The sequence below is a fragment of the Equus asinus genome, chromosome 1 (assembly GCF_041296235.1).
Source record: "Equus asinus isolate D_3611 breed Donkey chromosome 1, EquAss-T2T_v2, whole genome shotgun sequence".
NCBI lineage: Eukaryota > Metazoa > Chordata > Mammalia > Perissodactyla > Equidae > Equus > Equus asinus.
The window spans coordinates 180,060,550-180,081,534 of record NC_091790.1 but is presented as its reverse complement, the minus strand read 5'-3'; the positions used below and the strand labels follow the sequence as shown (position 1 = coordinate 180,081,534).

The window sequence follows — 20,985 nt, the reverse complement described above, 5'->3', positions numbered from 1 at the left end:
TGAAAGCCCAGAAATAAAACCACACATCTATGGACAGCTTATCTTCGACAAAGGAGCTGAGGGCCTACAATGGAGAAAAGAAAGTCTTTTCAACAAATGGTGCTGGGAAAACTGGAAAGACACATGTAAAAGAATGAAAATTGACCATTCTTTTTCACCATTCACCAAAATAAACTCAAAATGGATCAAAGACCTAAAGGTGAGACCTGAAACCATAAGGTTTCTAGAAGGAAACGTAGGCAGTACACTCTTTGACATCAGTTTTAAAAGGATCTTTTTGGACACCATGTCTTCTCAGAGGAGGGAAACAATAGAAAGAATAAACAAATGGGACTTCATCAGACTAAAGAGCTTCTTCAAGTCAAATGAAAACAGGATTGAAACAAAAAAACAACTCACTAACTGGGAAAAAATATTTGCAAGTCATATATCTGACAAAGGCTTAATATCCATAATATATAAAGAACTCTCACAACTCAACAACAAAAAATCAAACAACCCGATCAAAAAATGGGCTGGAGACATGAACAGACATTTCTGCAAAGAAGATATACGGGTGGCCAATAGGCACATGAAAAGATGCTCCTCATCGCTGATCATCAGGGAAATGCAAATCAAAACTACACTAAGATATCACCTTACACCCATTAGAATGACAAAAATATCTAAAACTAATAGTAACAAATGTCGGAGAGGTTGTGGAGAAAAAGGAACCCTCATACACTGCTGGTGGGAATGCAAACTGGTGCAGACACTATGGAAAACAGTATGGAGATTCCTCAAAAAATTAAAAATAGAACTACCATAGGATCCAGCCATTCCACTACTGGGTATCTATCCAAAGGGCTTGAAGTCAGCAATTCAAAAAGTCCTATGTACCCCAATGTTCATTGCAGCATTATTTACAATAGCCAAGACAAGGAAGCAACCTTAGTGCCCATCAACAGATGAATGGATAAAGAAGATGTGGTACATATATACAATGGAATACTACTCAGCTGCAAAACAGAACAAAATCATTCCATTTGCAATAACACGGATGGACCTTGAGGGAATTATGTTAAGTGAAATAAGGCAGCTAGAGAAGGATAATCTGTGTATGACTCCACTCATATGAGGAATTTAAAAATGTGGACTAAGAGAACAGATTAGTGGATACCAGGGGAAAGGTGGGGAGGGGGTGGGCACAAAGGGTGAAGTGGTGCACCTACAACATGACTGACAAACATTAATGTACAACTGAAATTTCACAAGATTGTAACCTATCATTAACTCAATAAAAAAAAAAAGAAAAAGAAACACTCTGAATAATCTATAGTGAATAACCCTAAAATAATACTGATGGTGTTCTTTCTCTCTGGGTGTAATGCAGAATGGGTACAAAAGTGGTACAGGAAGTTATACGAATTAACAGAAAATTATAGTGACAGTGGAGAAGGCAAAGAACCCAGCTTACAGTCATTTGTTCAGTAGATCTCTATGAATAACCAATAGCCCTCAGATGGGAAACACTTTGGTATGTTTGGGGAATACGAAGGGCAATTTGGCTTAGAGCAGTGAGAAATGGGAGAAGGGGACGGTAGGAGATAAGATCTGAAAGGTAGCCAGGGCCGGATCAAGAGGCAATAAGCAGTTTGGATTTTATTCTAAGTGCAGCGCCTAGACCCTGGCAGCTTTGGAGGAGAGGAGTAACACAACCTGCTTTAGTTTTCTAAAGCTCTGTCTGGCTGCTCCATGGAGAATGAAGTGGGGGAGGGCCGGAATGGAAGCAAGTTGACTGGTGGGGAGGCTATTGCAGTAGTTGAGCTAAGAGTTAATGGTAACATTCAAGGATGGCAGCAGGTGAGGCAGCAAAAGTGACCGGATTTAGGAAAAGTTTTGATATATATAAATTGCCAAGACTTGCTGATAGATTTATTGTAGGGGAGATAGAGAGAGAACTCGAAGATAACTCCTGGGCTTTTGGATTTAGTAACTGAGCGAAGACTGGAAGGAGCAGGCTCTGGAGGGGAGATTAAGGCTGCTGCCTTGGGCAGATGCCTACTGGACCCCCAATGGAGGTGATGAGTAAGCTGTTGGATATAGGAGCCTGGGATTCAGGGGAGTCCAGGGCTGGATAGATACATTTGGTAGTTATTAGCAGAGAGATAGGGGACTAGATGAGGCCATGTGGAAGAGTGTTGATAGACGAGAAAAAGGAGCCCTGGACTCAGTCTTGGGCGCTCTAGTATTTAGAGGTTAAGAAGAGAAAGAGGAGCAAGCAAAGGTGACTGAGAAGGAGAGGCTGCTGAAGAAGCAGGGAAATTAGGACGGTAGGTGTCATAAAAACATGTCAGTAAGGGGTAACTGTGTCAAACGCTGCTGGCAAGTTGAGAAGGATGAAGTTTGAGAGGTGACCAATGGGCAGGGCAAGATGGAGGTGCTGATTAACTGACTGAAGTGTGTTGAGTAGATAGTAGGAGGTGAGGAAGTTGAAGGAACTATTTCAACCAGTTTTTGCTATAAAGGGAAGGAGAGCAATGGGGCTGTGGGTAGAAACAGGGAGAATTCATCCATTCTAACAGGAGGGAAGGTAGAATTTGAGGGTGTAGGTAGAAGTAGAGACGGCTTGATATTGAAAAGGAGTCTGTTATCTTCAGATTGCAAGAGAAAAATGGAAAACAAGTATCCTTTTTTCAAAAGCTTCCATCACCCTATTTGTTGCTTGGTGAAATGTTAAATCAGAGAAGAGTGAAAACTGCAACAGGGCTTGCGAATACTCACCTGGTGCAAATTCATTTTCGTGTTTCATGTTCATAAACAACTTGTTTAAACAGTCATTTTAGCCCTTAGGAAAGCCTTCTAGTCAATTCCATGCAGAAAAATAAATAACATAAGAACATTTAAAATGTTTTAAATTGCTGTTCGAGTATCAACCTGAAACGTAATTATGCTTTGATTACTGTCTTCTGTCCTGCATGTCTCTCTATAGGTATAAAAAACACAATAGTGGAAAATTCAGTAATAGCAGGTGATTCTACAAATAGTTATTCTTCTGAGCTGTTATGTAGTCAGCATAAATACATAAACAAAACCCAGCTTGCTCTAGCCAGTGCCTTCAGATTGCAATATTCAGAATTTTAATGCTGTGTTTGCCTCTGCTTGGCTGAGTAACAGTGGGCCAGCAATTTAGCTATTCTGTGGTCATTCAAATATATAAAATTGTTGACAAAGGACCAGTATTTTAAGAGCTCAGGATCCTTAATGAAGCAGTATTAATACACAGATTTTTTCCAATTTTTGTATTGTAGTAAAATACATACAACATAAAATTTACCATGTTAGCCACTTTTCAACACATTCAGTGGTATTAAGTATGTTTGTATTGTCTTCCAACCATCATCACCATCCATAACCAGAACTCTTTTCATAAAGATATGAAATCCTTCATGAATTTGTATGTCATTGTTGAGGCTAATTTTCTCTGTATTGTTCTAATTTTAGTATATGTGATGCTGAAGTGAGCACTAATACACATTTTAAGGAAAACATTTATTTATAGAAAGAAGAAAAAATTACAGAAACTGTGACCCTGAAAGACAAGGAAGAACCATTTGATTATTACAATTGAAACAGAGGCTTAAGGGGCCAGCTCCGTGGTGTGATGGTTAAGTTCGGCACTATCTGCTTCTGTGGCCCAGGTTCATGGGTTTGGACCCTAGGCAGGGACCTATGCCACTTATCAGCCATGCTGCGGCAGTGACCCACATATAAAATGGAGGAAGATTGGCACAAATGTTAGCTCAGGGCTAATCTTCCTCAGCAAAAAACAAAAACAAAAGCAAAAACAAAACAAAACAGGTTTAGATCAATTCTCTAATGCTCCATACCAGGATATTGAGGCATGGAGAATGATGTTCTTCCATAAAATACCTTTCCATTCTATACTCAGAGGCAGAATATAAGGACATCTTATCTGATCCAAAATGATTATTGCTATATTTTTTAAATTTTCTGTGAAACAACTGAAAAATGCTTCAAACCCAGACTAATTGTGTTCTTACCATATGCAAGGAACTGTGCTAAATCATGTACATGTATTGTCCAGCTTAATCTAAGAATGTGATAAGGTAATTCTCTTATTTTCATTTTAAAGATAATAAAACTTAAAAGTGAGACTTGAAAAGGTATAATTAACTAAAGGTCTTGTAACCAGTAAACCGTGGGTGAAAGAGGCAGCCCTGGGTCGGCCTGACTCCAAAGTCCTTGTTCTTAACCTCTGTGCTCACTTGAGTCTATTTTGAAGTGATGACAGTCCACATCTGCCCTTAATTTTTTAAATTTATCGCCCTACACAGTCTCCCCAAACTCATCCTTCTCTTATTAGAACATCATTTTTGCTTGTGCAAATATTAATATGCTGAACCATGACACTTACCTCATCAAGGTTTTCAGTTGGACTCACAACTATCTCTAAGTGTTTTACAAGCAAATATTTCCTCTATAGCTGCAATCAAGATTTATGGTTGGGGGGGATGGGGAAAAATTTCATCAGTGTTCTTTGGTGCAGTTTCCTGTATTCATGTTCACAATTTGCTGACTTCTGAAATGATGCCTTTGAAATTAGAACGTTTCTTGAAATAAAACTGCTGTGCCAGAAGACACTGTTCAGGGCTCAGTTTCTACTCTTATCTACAAATATTCCTGCCTCTACATTCTGACCCTAACACCTGTTATGTCCTCAGAGATACATCTATTTCCAGAATTTGCCCTAGTGGAGCTTTATTATCAGACACTATCTAATTCAGGAAGCCCTTAATTATTTGTAAGTCATTGGTGAGGCTTCTGTTTGTTTTATTTAGACTTTATTTTGTGGGCTTTCCTCAGACAGCGCTCCCACTGCTGTTGTTTATCAGGAACTCTCTGCTGTAGTTAGGTGGGAAGAACGTAGTTTTGGAAGACATCTGATGCTGGTTAGATTTTGGCTCTTGTACTTATTCCACATAATGCATGAGTATGGTCCACTTTGTTTTTAATTTCTAAGTTTACAGACAGTTGGAATTTTAGATTTACACACGAAGAAGTAGAGTTATGTGAGGTCGAGTGGCAATGTATTTTATGTTTGTTGGGGGGAGTGCCAGAGGGTATTGGCAAGTGGCTTTAATCTCAGCCCAACCAATCTGCTCAGGTCACAAAGAAGCTGGTTGAGTGACTTCTCCATGTTCCTCTCTTGCTCCCTTCCTTCCCACACTCCTTCCCTTCTCTTCCCTGAGCTTCTTCCCCAGCAGGCCAGACCAACCACAGACACTACCCCACGGATAAGGTTGGATCCACGAGGGCAGATGGGCAGAAGGAGAGAAGCAGAGAATGACCCTCCTCATCTCTTTCCTTTCACTCCCTCCTTACCACTGGATTCGGACACTACTGGCTAGTGTGTCTCAGCACTGAGGTCCAGATAATCTCATTGTCTGACACACCAGCTTGGCTTGTCTCTTCATTTACAATTTTGTAAATTCTGAGAGAACTGCTTTTTATCTATTTAAGAAAATGTGATATATACATACAATAGAATAGTATTTGGCCTTAAAAAAGAAGGAAATTTTGCAATATGCTGCAACATGAATGAACCTTGAGGCTGTTATGCTAAGTGAAATAAGTCAGTCACAGAAACACAAATACTGCATCATTCCACGTATATGTGGTATCTAAAATAGTCAAATTCATAGAATTAAAGCATGGAATGGTGGTTTCCAGGGACTGGAGGGAGGAAGAAATGAGGAGTTACTAATCAATGGGCATAAAAGTTCAATTAAGCAAGATGAACAGGTTCTAGAGACCTGCTGTCCAACATTGTGCCTCTAATCGACAGTACGGTATGGTACAATTAAAAATTTGTTAAGAGGCTGGAGGCTCGATCCATGTTAAGTGTTCTTGCCACAGTAAAATAAAATTAAAACAAAAATAGGCTGCTCATTAAATCTGACTTTCCAGTGCAGAAAGCTAGATTATACTAGTTTGAGTTATGCTCAAACTCCCAACAGGCATCCGCTCTCTCTTAATCTGGCTATTTTTCATAGTTAGAACTTAATTTAACTTTGCAGTGCCAAAGAGCTGAATTCTGTGGTTGGTGTGCTCTTTTCGATTATGTTACCCGGAAAAAAGATTTCTGCCGAAGTACCATAAACAGCATATGCCTTAAAATCAGAGCTCTTGCTTAAATGAACAAATTTTTGAATTCTAAAGCTATGTAATATTTCCCGTTATCGTTTGGGAGATGCAATCTTTGAAGTTTGATTCTCCTTTTTTTTTTTCTAACTTTCAATTATTTTCTGAAGTTTGTGCCAAAATAACTCTTGATAAAGCAGACAATATTTCTTCAACATGAACAAGTCTCAGTGTTTTCAGTTTCTAATTTTGTTGCCTCAATTTTAATTGTAATTTGTGTTCTCTGTGCCAGAATTGTTTTAAATGAACACAAAACTTTCCATTGTTCGGTGTCCTACCAATGAGTACGCCTGAGCGGCACGCATTAAAAAGCTTTACAGGGGGAAGTTTTCGTTATTGTTCCCCTCAAACCACCCCCTGTCCCTTTTTTTTTACATGAGTGAACTAAGAAGAGGCAACTATTATTTGACCAATTTATTTAAATAAAAAATGAGTGACTATATGTCCCCTAGAAAGATGGCTGGGCATGTTTTTAAATTCTGAATGCTACAACTAAATTTAGCCAAAGTGCGTTGCTTTCTGAGTGCTTCCAAAATGGAACACTGTGCTTTTGATTGCCGCTTTTGGAGTCTCATTAAGACTCTAAAAGGTCAAAGGAACAAGGACTGGAGCAAAATACATTCATTTACAATACACACAGCACAGTCAAAATGTAGAAATCAGCCACATACATGATGTGTTTCTACCAGGATATTTGTGTAACGCAGAGTCCTCTTTCTGTGGGTAGCTGATGTGTCTAAATGCTTACATTTATCCTGCCAAATGTCGACAGTGTTGTTACTAGTGGAGAAACATTTTAGATTGCCAATTGTCTGCTTCATAAACTAATTTCTGAACAGAGGGTAATGTCAGAGTCAGATATTTTTGCCATAAAATGAAATCTCTATCCCCATGGGTTTAAAGTTTCTTAAGAGATAGGCATTCTTCTTCCTAAGGTCTCTGCTCTACTACACGCTTTAAAGATTTTCAGGAGGTGAAGAGGGAACACAATGACTTTGGCCCTGGAAAGTTGCCCTTGAAGGATGACATCAGATTTTGACAAAGAATACATTCAGTGTACAAACTAACTTAAAACTCAGTTTTCCCAGAAGAGTCTGATCTAGCTTGCAATTCAGTTTTCTCAGGCACATTCCAGTAATCTGTTTCTGCTAGTAATGAGACTGTTTTCCGTGTGTGTGATGATATACTATAGAAGAATCAGTGGGAGCTGTCCGCTAATTAGAACTTAGACTTTAATATTTTCCTTCACTAACGTATTAAGAGGATAGCATAATTTTAAACACCTTGCTACTTGATTTTTCACATTCTATATTTACTTTTGTTTTCTTTGGCTCTTGAGTATCTCAAAAAATTGTAATAAAGTAACCTCAGAATTTACCTTTTCTTTTCTGTAATTGATTACTACTGTATTTAACATTCTTATATATCAAGACCTACCAGATGCCAGACTCTGGTCTTGGTGCTAAGAATTCAGCAGTCAATTAAACAGATAAAAATCTCTGCCTATATAGGCCTTCCGTTCTTGTATTTACGTCTATGCCTAAGTTTGTCTTACCACCCCCAAACTCCAGCAAAAATTCCAAATTTTTTTCACTAATCTTATCATTTTAAAGGTTGAATAAATTTTTAGACATAATTATGAATTATTTTCAGTCTGAGGAGACAGTGTTCATGGTATTCTTTGGGGGTGAGAACTAAATCACTGTTATTGAACATTTTTATCAATGGACAAGATCGGTGTTGCTTAAAGGGTGTCTTACGGACCACCTAGGTCTGAAGTCCCCATGGTGGTGATTACAGTCCCTGAGATGCACTTCACAGCTCTTGATTCAGAATACCAGGGTGAGGATCAGGAATCTGCATTTTTAGTTAGTAATCTAAGTGATCCTTACACATGCTGAAGTCTAAGAATTAATTACTAATTTATACAAATAGCTGAAGAAAGTGAATCTTAAATTAGAAAATGACCATAAGCAATTGGACAAAAAGTATGCATTTGGAGTTTAGAATTAACAGAAAACAATAAATTTAAATCTAATATTTCATTATTTTAGGACAAAATGGAAAAACATGTTTGTAAAAATTGATGTCAAGGCAAAAAATTGATCATGGGGTTACATATTACTCAAAGCGTATGTCTGGAGTGGAATGTATAACGAGCACGAAGGTCGCAGATTTAAGGTGTTTCCCAACTGCCCGTTTAGACTCTTCTCTCCTGTGTCCCGCTATTACTGTATTCATTTTACAGATGAAAAACCTGAAGCACAGAAAGGGTAACTTTCCCAAAGTAATACAGGTACTAAAAACTGGAACCAGGTTTACAAACCCTGGAAGTTTAGCTCCAAAGTCTATGCTCTGAACCACTACTGTCACTAAAGAGAAGGAAGGATCATCTCGGAGCCCGTGTACAGCTCTATGAATGAACTGGACAGCAAATGAAGGAGATTTACCCCAACTTAACATGTAGTGTGTTTATGACACGCTGCTTCACCAATCTGAATTAGCTGAAGAATAGGAAAAACGGAACAAACACATATCTACCTGAGGTGAGTGTCCCCTTACACGATTCAGGGCTGTATTGCAATTGGTCCTAGACAAGGAAGAGTTAATGGTCTAAAACACCCACTAAGCTAAAGTAGATCCATATTCCATCTTAATGACTTACTTCTGCGTACAAATTGCTTAAGATCTGCATCTAAATCAATCCAATATTCAAGGTGAAGTCTGCGAGATGACCTCTTCTCCCTATAGATTTTGACCAATATCTTTTAAAATTTTTTTTGGAGGAAGATTTGCCCTGAGCTAACATCCGCCACCAATTCTCCTCTTTTTGCTGTGGAAGACTGGCCCTGAGCTAACATCTGTGCCCATCTTCCTCTACTTTGTATGTGGGATGCCTGCCACAGCATGGCTTGACAAGTGGTATGTAGGTCCACGCCCAGGATCCAAACCAGCAAACCCCGGGCCGCTAAAGCAGAACGTGCGTACTTAACCACTGTGCCACCAAGCTGGCCCTGACCAATATCTTCTAAACTAGTTATAAAGAAAGAATTAAAGTCAAATAATATCACACAGTAAGACATTTCTAGAATGTTCTCAGGGATCATGCCAGGGAAGACAGAAGCCACAATGAAAGATTAATGATAATGAATGATTTAATGATAAATGTCAGTGTGGATTATGCTCACCCTATTTTCATTTGGAATGTTCCAAGGCACCCTCTTTCCACCATTTCCTTAGCCTATCAAATTATTTAATACTTAATTTAAGAGCTACCACCTATTTAAAGCTTTTCTTTATCACCTTACTCTGGCTAACCTCTTGATCTTCTCTTCTTTTGAAGCATAAAAGTATTCTCAATACAGAAAATGATGTGAAAGGGCAAAAATCTGAGCAACTGGCACCAGAATTTCTGGCTCAGGGAAACAGTTAAGGAAATACTTTGATGTCTTGGGAAGAGAATACAAGACTGTGAGAATAAATGTCACTAATGGACAAAAAAAAAACCCACAAAATGAAACAAAATTGGAGGTGTTGGAGAGGTGATACTGAAGAGAGAAGCAGAGAGTCACACAACATGGGTTAGGGAGACTGGCCACCAATGGAAATAGCCCAGCAGATGTCTACGACTGAGTTTTAGTTATTTGTGTGGTTATGATATAAACATATTTCTTCTTCCAAAATATTCAGTGACACCTGCTTACACACACAAGGGCAGTGGTTTTCATGGCAATCAAATTTAATCAATGGAGGTCTGTGTTGAGGTTAAAGTTGAGCAGAGACGATGAAGGAGCAACTAGCCATCAGAAGCTGAACAGAAGATAAAGGATTAAGAAGAGGGGAGAAAGCAGAGCTAGAGAGAGCTGGGAAAAATGGCTGGGAATTTTCAGAAATTCAGAGGAAGACATTAATCCCGCTGAATGAGGAATGGGGGGAGGGTTCAAGCTAATCTTATATAGATCTTGAGGGGTAGGAAGACTTACCCAAGTGAACATTTGGCCTTACGTTTAGATACCATTTTATGTGCTTACAACTTATCTGTTTGATGAGGTTTTGCGTTTCTAGTTAGCAGGATACTCCTGTCTTTTTTATTACTATTCATTTTGCTGCATGATTTTATATATTTTGCACACTGTAGGCTGCCACATATTTATTGAAATATTTTGTGCTAGAGTGAAAAGTGTGGCGGATTGTAAATAAAACGTGTCCTAGATTTGGGATCTTTAGGTTATTGTTTTGTGAGTCTTTTAAGTTCTGGCCCCTTAAGCCTTATAGGCACTTTTGGAAAGTAACTTTGCCCATGCCTCTATTTCCAGAATGTCATGGTTATTTAATATTTAATATTTCTATGGAGTGAAATGGTCATTCTTTTAAAATAACATCTATAAACTATTTTTCTATATAAAAATATATGATTAATTAATTTCCTAAAGTTAGTTTAATCTCCCAGCAAGTGTTTTGGGCCTCAGATGTGTTCTAAAGCCTATGATTATTTTAACTTTGTGAATTAAAATCTCTGGCTAAACTCATTATATTTTTAATACTGGAAGTACATTTATTTCCCTATGAGGATTCTAAATATTTAGAGTAATTATACTTGGCATCTAGAATTTTGTTGGAGGATGCATTAAAAAATACTACTTGGCACCACTTATGGGTAAGAAATCAAAGCATAAATAAGTGGGTAAGACACAGAATGGCATTTTATCTTTGGAATTCTGCTCATAACTCTAACTATAATGTCTGTGCCCTGAGAAATTCCCTTTAAATCTTTTTCATCTGCAAGAGAGCTATTCTGCTGGTCTTACATATATTACTTCCATGATATACAACAAAGATTTAAAACGTTATATGCAAACAAGTCAGTGAGAACATATTTATGCTATGTTTTTATAACCAACCATCTTGTGTAGCAGGCAATATTATTTCCACTTTATGCATGAGTGTGGTAGGCAGCTGTTAAGAAGGCCTCCAATGATCCACACTTCCCTCTTGACTTACATGAGTGTGGGCTGGACCTAATGACTCACTTCTAAAGGACAGAATATGGCAAAAGTGATGGACTGTCACTTTTCAAGATTAGGTGGCAAAGAGAACATGGCTGCCATTTTGCATGCCCTTTTTTCCTCTCTCATTAGCTTGCTCTGATGGAAGCCGGTTGGCATGTTATCAGCTGCCCTATGGAGAGGTCCATGTAACAGGAACTAATATCTCCAGTCAATGGCTAATGAGGACCCAAGGCCTGCCAACAGCCATGTAAGTGGTTTGGAAGTACACCCAGTGGAGCCTTGATATGTCTACACCCTGGCCTAACTTTGATTATAGCCTTGTGCAATACCCTGAGCCAGAGGCACCCAGCTAAGCTGCACTTGGATTCGTGACTCATAGAAATAAATATTTATTTTTTTAATCTGCAACATTTTGGCTTAATTTTTTGTCTTAGTCATTTGGGATGCTAGAACACAATACCTTAAACTAGGTAGCTTATAAATAACAAAAATTTATTTTTAACAGTTCTGGAAGCTGGGAAGTCCAAGATCTAGGTGCCAGAAAATGTATTGTCTGGTGAGAGCCCACTTTCTGGTTCATGGATGGCAAGGCATGTCTCTGGGCCTCTTTCACAAGGGCAGTAATCACAGTCCTGAAGGCTGTGCTCTCATGACCTAATCACTTCCCAAAGTCCCTATCTCCTAATACCATCACCTTGGGTGTTAAGACTTCAACACAGGAATTTTGGGGAGGCACAAACATTTAGTCTATAACATTTGTTCCACAGCAATAGATAATACAATGAGAAAATTGGATCTCAGCAAGGTCATATGATTTAAATAAGGTATCATATGTAAAGAATTGAAAACTCAGGGTTTTATGACTATTTGTTTAGAGAAAGGGTCTTTGAGCAGGTGGTACTAAACAGTTATCTAAATGAAGTGAGCCACGTGAACATCTGGGGAATAAGTATTCAGGCAGAGAGACAGGCAAATGCCCCATCATGAGAACACTGGAACAACAACAAGACCAACGTGGATAGAGAAGAACAAACTAGAGAAAGACATATGGGATGAGGTCAAAGAGACAGGCAGAGGCCAGATCATGCAGAGGGTCCTAGCCATGTTAAGGACTTTGGATTTTGTTCTAATTCAAGTGGAAGACATTAAGGTAGGTGATATGATCTGATGCACTTTTTATATTTGTGGAGAATGGAATGAAAAACAACAAGAGGAGTAAAGACTTGGTAAAGAGACTTAATGAGGCTGTTAACTCATCTAGATGAGTGATTATGATGGCTTGGACTAGAGAGGTGGGAGTGGAAGTGGTAGTAAATGGTGGATTTGGGTATATTTAAAGGTAGAACCAATAGGAATTGCTGATGGATTGGGTATAGCTACTGAAGAAAGACAGATGTTAAGGATGATTCTTCTGTTTTTCTGAATAGTTTTCTGAATTGTAGTTTAATGAAGTGGAAGACACTAGGAAAGGGGCAAATTTGGAAGGTAGGTGGGAAATGCAAAATTTTAATTTGGACATATTGCATAGAGTGTCAAAAAGGCCACTGAATATGTCAATCTATAGCTTAAAAAGAGACATGGGGTACACATTTGGAAGTCATTGGTATATAGATGTTATTTAAAATCATGGGTCCAGATGAGGTTACCTAGAAAGTGAGTCCAGATAGAGACGATACAAGAAGACTCTGTGTTATTCTGATACTTAGAGATCAGGTAAATTAGGAAGATCCAGCAAAGGAGACGAGGAGGTCGTGGTCAGTTGCGTAGGAGGAAAACTAGGGAAATACGGTGTTAAGCCAGTCATATAAAGAAGTATTTTAAGATGGACAGAGTGATCAACTGTGTTAAATATCATTGGCAAGATGAGGAGACACCCACCAGAGTGGATGAGGGGTCAAGAAGGAAAGAAAGATGATTGGATAAAGTCAAGGAGACAATGCAAGATGAGAAATGTGAGGAAGTGAAAAGAGCAGGTATTTGTGAAAATGTTTCTTTAGGAGACAAGGCAAAGAAATGGGCAGTAGTTAGAAGGGAATATAGGGGTCTTTTTTTTTCTAACGGTAAATGTAAAACCATGTTTGTATAATAAGAATAAACAGTAAAAATGAAGACAATACTGATTTATGAAGGAGAGAGAATAATTGTAACAATCAAATCTTCAAGAAGAAAAGAGAGGTTGGGGTCTGGTCCACAAGTAGAATGAGTGACCTCAGATAGGAAGCGGCAGAGTTCATTCACTTTAACAGGAGGAAGTGGGAGTAAATTTGGTAGATTAGGTGCTTGGAAATTGGGGTAGTTCTTATTTCTGATTGCTTCTGTGGACATTTGTCAGGAGCATGCATTTTTGGAGGGCAAGTTTAATTGTGACTAGAGTGAAATCCAAGTTTTTGATCGCGGAAATTTAATAGTTTTGAAATTGTGACTGTGCTCTGCTTTAGCCAAATTAGATGACCAGTCTTGATGCAAGGCACTCAGGCATTAGAGAAGATCTGGACTCAAGGTATGTCTTAAAGGCATGAGACAGGTTTGACATTCTCAGATTTCAAGCAGATGGCCATAAGCGTTGGAAAGAGCTGAGCTTTTCTACAGACTAATTTACAGTTTTCATTTGCTTTCGCCCTATGAAAACAGGACTGGAGCTAGGCTTTGGTCTCCTCTCATTATCTTTCTGATTAACTTTCTTGGGAGATATCGGAGAACTCTCTTAGCATTTTACATTTTACAATTGTTCTTTTTCTAAGAATGGATAGGTACATATGTGTACGCACACACATAAACACATACAGGTGAAAGATGGCACAATTTATATTTGAATTTATTGTGTATGAGAACACACATTCATAAAAAATATACAGAAATCATAAAAACTGGATGTTGATTGAGATCCCCAGGGAGCTGGCACTTTTATTTTGAAATGTCCTATTCATGCCTCATCAGCATTAACATCAGCCAGAGGGCTTCTTCCCAAAGGTGAACTGGAGTCTTTCATTCTTTACATCTATCCCACTAGGGAGACTAGAGTTGAACACATTCCAGGGGAAGTCTTTGTATATTTGATTTGTTCACAAGTTTTATTTTGGAAAAATAATTAAAAACTCCTCTGGTAATTCTGAGTCTTTTCTATCTTAAAAGAAGAAATTACATAGTAAAATTTCAATAAGCAACACTAAAATATATTTCCCTTTTAATAAGTGTAACTGCCTTTTTCAGATTTCAGAAATAAGATTTAACATCTATTCAATATAAATGGTATAAAACATTAGTTCTTCTATAGAATGTGATTCAGATCTCAAGATATCCTAAAGGCCCACAGATCAGCTTCCTCAATGATAAATTCATGTAAATCTGGATTTTAAAAATAAATACTTTCTTGGGGAATAAAATAAATGATGTTTGAGAAGTCTCTGATTATTTATAGGGGACATGGTCTATATTAAACACAATTTAAGCTGTATTTTCCTGGCATCTTAGCAACTAGGATCTCTCCCCTATTGACCATTCCTTGATCATCTACTACATTTAATCTGCTCCAGAATGAACACTGGTCCTGGAAACAATTGGTTGGATCCACCTACAGAATTTTATGCAGCAAACGTATGTTATATTCCTTCCCTCAGATTTGAGAAATGTTATGTCATAATGGGAACTGGGATAATTCCAGCCTCAGAAGTCTCCTTTAGAATTCCCAAATGTCCTTAATTACAATTCATTCCCACCTGAGAGTGGAGGTATCCTAACTTATAAAGTGCTGGGGAAAAAGAGAGACTAAACCCCTATTAGGTTGGGTGTTAGTAAATAAACGTATATTATTTGTGCTTTTCCTCATTATAGAAAAGCAAAGGATTTTTCATTACTTTCGCATAGTTAATTTATTATTTTCAAGCTGGTGCCTAAACTTCTGAAACACAAAATTAATGAGCTCTTGGAAACCCTCTCTGAATTGCCCAAAGTCAATAGCGCTTCTTCCCATCTGTCATCTTAATTTGTAGTATGTCTCCCAGATGCATTAAAATAAAGATACACACAAAACTTCTTTCCATTCCCATTGGCACAAGCAAAAAAGTAGTAGTCATAGATGAATCATTGCACAAAAACTCTAAAACTGGAATAAACTTGGACACTCAGACTCGCCAAACAACTCTTCCAGACTGCAAATGACACATTTATTTAAAGAGCTATTTAGATAATAATGGAGGAAGGTTTAAAGACTTGCTTTCTAAACTAGCGACCAATGTCAATTCCATGAGTTTGATGACTGTTCATAAAATGATCTGTTTGCATTTGTTTTCTGTTGAAACAATTAAAATTGGAAGTGTAAGAATATGTTAATATTTAATACTATACTTGTTTTGTTATATTCTGAGAGAAGACTATTTTTTGATCCAGAATTATGGCATTCAAAGTCATTGAGAATGAATTAATTCACGACTTCCATATATCTTTGTATGATGAAAGAGTAATGGAAAAGTTGGGTAGGTAATTTCAGCATTTTCTGTCATCTCATGTTGGAATTGAACCCAGTTTAGCCTGGGGGAGAACCCAAATCATGGCTGAGAGAAAACCAAGTTTGGAGTAAAAAGAAAAAACAGTGCCACCTACAGCAAGTTCAAAGCATGAAGCAAGGCCGAGAACGGGGGGAAAAAACCCCAATAAAGTCAGAAAGCTGGAGAAAAAGAGAAAGTGGGAATGTAGTTTAAGGAATTGGTCTGGTACAGTGGTTGAAAACTAAGGTCACTCATTCTCAGATAGTGCCAGCATTTTCCTGTACTGCTAGTGGCACATCATGGTGACAGTGAGGATTATAAAAGCAATCCACAAACCTGCACCATCCCCACTCCTCACCCATAATTGCTGTAGTTCCTTCAGTATTTATTTTTTCTTGGTACAGGATGGCTAAAAAATTAAGAGTGACCATACACCCAGGTTTCCCTACCTTTTTGTATAGTTATGAATAACACCCTTTTCACTCTCCTGAATGTCCTAGTTTGGATGATAAAGTTTATGGTCACTCTAACTAAGGCCCAGCGTGAGAAGGTATTAGCAATTTAACCCTTTGTGGATTATTACTTTCTGTTTTGTACCTACAGAGCCTGTTAAAATCCACATAGCAAAGGAAGATTTGTTTGATCATGCCTTCTTTGGGAGATAGCAAATCGTGTGGGAAGGTATGAGATGCTACATTCTTGGAGAATTTAAAGAAAAAAACTTTGATGGAGAAACTTGGTTCTTAAGTATTCAGGACATCAAAGAGCCACAGACTATGAGAGTGAAGTTAAGAAAACTGATATAAAGATAAATTACTTATCTCCATTTCATTAAGATTTTTTTCCTGAGATTTTATCTTATACTTTCATTTGGAATATATTCGGTTGTTTCTTCCTTTTGCTTGACTGTGTTGGTTTCTATGCATTAGATGAAACAGCCACCTCTTCTAGTCTTGAAGGGGTGGCCTCCAGTAGGAGATAAACCTTATCTTCAACCCTGCCCTAGCTCTTGATTATCTCTCAACCCTTGTGATTGTCCAAACAGCCTATTTTATTTTTAATGGCTCCCAGTGTCTAGGATGTGCCAAGTCTTGTCAGTGTCACAAAGGGGAGGATCTCAGTCAGCACCCAGATTCAGGCTGGTTAGAAGCCTTACCCTCAGGCACCAGCTTTTAAAGGAAGCAAATACACACAGTCCTGGGGGACCGCAGGCGCAAGCCCGGTGGGCCACCAGCACCAGGCGATCTGGAGGTGTACCCTGGGCAGCAGCTGCAAAAACCAGGGAACCAGACACACATAAAAGCTCCCCTCCAGGAGATACTGGTGCTCTGGAGCGGGGCAGTGGGAGAGCGTGAAGATGGCACCCACCCGCTAGAAGGAGGCTGAGGCTGAGTATATGGACAGTGCCAGCCTGGGGGGAAGAAAGAAAAAGAATAAAAACAAAGAAAGATGGTGCCTGCTGGCTGAAACCAGACAGAGGGAAAATGTAGAGATGGCGCCCACAGGAAAAAAGAGGAAGAAAAGAAAAAAAAGTCTAGCGTTGTTTTTTAAAAAAAGATGGGCCTGTAGCTAAAGCAAGGCAAAAGGAGAGGTGCAGATGGTATGCCAGCCAACAGGCCGCCAAATAAGTGTGCCTCACCCTCAGGCCAAAGTTTAAAGATTAGCAAATGAGCTTCGTTCCTGTTACGTCTGGGCGCCTCTGATGCGCTCCTCCGCGCTGAGCCCCGGAGCAGGTAAGTTCGAGGGCGGGAGCCCTTTAAGGGAATTTCTCAGATCATTATAGCCTAGTGGGGCTTGTGGAGATAAGCCCAGTTGGTGTTCAAAGCTAGGTGTTTTGGGGGTTCCTCTCTCAAGTGCAGGTCTTAAAAGTTGGGGTGCCAGATGTGGGGTTCCAATCCTTCCCCCCTCAGGGAGAAGCTCCGGGTTCTGAGTTCCCTCCTGTCGTGGGTCATTGCCCCTCATGTGCGGGTGCGATGTATGGAGAGATTGCGCCCCAGCCTCTCCTACCTGCCTTGAGGTGACCTTTCTCTTCTTGGCTGGGTGCGTAGGAGTCGCTCAGACAGTTTTTAGGTTTTTTTTTTTTTTTTCCAGAGAAGGTTGTTCCATATTTAGCTGCTGATTCCTTGTATCCGTGGGAGGTGGTGAGCCCAGGATCCTCCTGTGTCACTGTCTTGAACCTGAACTCATTGATATCAAGAAATACTGACATGCCTGGTAATTTTAAAAGGTTTAATGGAAGCTTAGGGTCAAATAAAATGTAGCACAGGCCGTAAATGAATCCTTAATTGAGATGAATAAGAAACGGTTAAGTTAATAATAGAATGTGGCCCTTTATTATATGCAAGATGTTCTTTATTCAAGGGCTATTAATGCCAAAAACACAGTTATCACTCAGACAGATCTTGAAAAGGATAATTCTTTAGGCTTAAAAGTAGATAGGAAAATAAAACATTCATGGGGATTTGAATTTGAGAGTTGAAATTAGTTTATCACTTCTCCTTTTACTATTCAGTGTGAAGTCCATGTTCAAGGAGATGTTAAGGCCTTTCTTGTGAAAGTGAGTAAAATATTCAACTGGCACACAGTTTCCATGTGGGGACACTGACAGCAGAGACATATGGGAATTACTCGATCATTTGGGTGTTTCATAATGCAGTGAATGTGGTTCATTGTGATCATTTCTGTAATTAGAGAATGAAAGCTGATTAGTAAGTGGAACTAATTTGGAAGGAATTTATTAAAATTTTGTGCATGGATAAGTGCTAAATAGAATATTTGAGTTCTACAATCAATGTTTTATGAAAAATAGGTGAGATTATTTTTTCTAAAAAAGACTCAAATTCTTTTGTCCCGGGTCTTCCCTAATTTCTCCTCAAGATCAAGAGAGAGTGGCTTATCCATACTCTTCCGCTTCCTCATTTCCCATTTTCTATCCAACCCACTACGATGTGGCCTTGTGCCCACTACTGTACAGATAGTCTGAAACTGTTCTCACAAGTCAGTGAGAGCTTGTCATGTATTGGACTTTCTTTTTGCATTTGACTTTGGGCTAATTTTATCCTTGAAATTCTGTACTTCCTACTTGTCCTGATACCACCTTTTTCTAGTTCTCTGTGACTAGATCTTATTTCCTTCAAGGATTCCTCTTTTTCTGCCCATTCCATCTAATGACATTCCATGCAACTCTATTCGTGTTATGCTTCTCCTTTCAATCTTTATGTGCTCTCTTCTTAAGTCCTTTATTCTCATGGATTAAATTTCCACCTATATGTTGATTACTCCCAAATCTTTAGCAGTGGGATATCTCTTTGAGGTTTAGCTTTATTTCTCTAGCTGCCTTCAGGATATCTCTGTATGAATGTCCACAGGCACCTGCCGCTCTACATGTCTCATACTGAATTCATCATATTATTTCCCAAACCTTGCTCTTCCTATATCCTCTAACTCAGTGCAAAGAGAAACAAACTCAGAGTTAGAAATAGTGGAAACTGCAAATCAAAAGAACATAAATCAGGCTATTGATCTCTACCTAATGTTACATTTAAAAAAATGCAAAAGTACTTTATTATCAAGTAGGTAATTAAATGCCATGATAAAAACGAAAACTATAAAAGTCAACCTTTTTCAATGCTTTTGCAATATAAGATTTCAAAATTAACTGGAAAAGCCATAGATATTAGATCCTCGGACACCTTGATCAGGTAAGGAAGCTAAGGACAAAAAGCCAAATGACTTATCCAGGTAAAACAGACGGACAATAACTTGGATAATCCAAATTCAGGTTCATCTCGTTTCTCACTGCATTACTGTGTCAGGTAACATATAATAAAGTTTTCTAAAGAGCATTGATTTTCAAATTTTCGCTCTTAGGAACCCTTTACACTCTTGAGAATTATTGAAGACCTCAATGAACTTTTGCTCAAATGAGTTACATCTCTTGATATTTACTATATAAGAAATTGAACCAAAGACATTTTTCAAACACATGTTTGCTTCACTGAAAAATAATAAATGTGCTATATATTACATGAGTATGTTGTTATGGAAAAATATATTTCTTTCAAAAAAATTAATGAGAAGAGTGGTGTATTATACTTTTTTGCAAACATCTTAATGTCTGATTTAATAGAAGACATTGGATTCTCATATCTCCTTCTACATTCAAGCTGTTGCAATATCACATGTCATGTAACCTCTGGAAAATTCAACTGTACACTTACGAGAAGAGAGCAAAAAAGGGAAATAATGCCTTAATATTAAAAGGAAAATAGCTTTGATCTCTCTAACTGCCTGAAAATACCTGGGAGATTCCCATGGGTCCCAGGACTACACTGTGAGATCTGCAAGTATGCTGGAAAGTCTTGTTCTTTCAAGGAACCATTGAATCCTGGTTCTGCAGTAATGCTTAATGACCAATTTGGACAATTTAACACTTTTGGCCCTCATTTTCTTGCTTCCTATGTGGATGTTGGTACAACAAAGATGGAGGAGTCAGGTGTGCCCTTTTGTGAGGATGCCATGCCCAATCCACCACTCTCCTCCTCTGCTAGTGGTACTTGCTCCATCTGCTAGTGGTACTGCTATCTTTCCAGTACCAGTGCTCTGCTTAAAGACTTGTCCTTCTCACCCAAAGCAGGAGATTTCTCTTGAAAATGTGACACCCCAATTCAGTCAACACTGGAGGATTCGTCTCTGTATGATGATAGCTCATTTAACCCCCAAAGAGCAAAATCGCTCTTTCATGTTTACAATGTCTTGGATGGGACCTGCACCTCGTGGCTGTTCAGTAAACGCCTACACTCTTTTCAAATAGTCTAGGGATTATTCCCAGTGGAGGACAAATATGAGAGAGAGAGCTCTGTATCGCTCTTTAGGATTGATCTAGCATGGAGTTATTTTTTCCGCTGAATTATCTCTGACTTTAGGAGAGTGTCCTACTATTTCAGGAGTTGGAACAGTCTTCTTCAAAAATGAAAATCTTGAGGACAGAGATTGGACACAGTCAAATGTTCCTTCAATCGTGGCTTTGGAAAAAAAATCTATGTGTGAACTTTTATCTTCATTTTTAGACGAGGAACTTCTCTGAGAGATTAAGTGATTCCCCTACAGTTATTTAACTGATATTTACAGACCTAAGACCCAACTCAGAAGATCTGAATCCAACTTTTGCCTACATTTCCTCCAAATTGTACAATTTTATTGCAATAAATAAATTTTTGGAGTTAGTGCCTAAGACTTAAAAGAAGTACTTCCAATTTTAAACATTTCTGGGTTTTTAATTTAATATT

The 20,985-nt window shown here is 38.4% G+C and overlaps 1 pseudogene; it reads right to left on the bottom strand.

Moving 5' to 3' along the window:
* Positions 1–3,410: 3,410 nt before the first annotated feature.
* LOC123288372 (U6 spliceosomal RNA) lies at positions 3,411–3,507 on the bottom strand (annotated as a pseudogene).
* Positions 3,508–20,985: the final 17,478 nt, after the last annotated feature.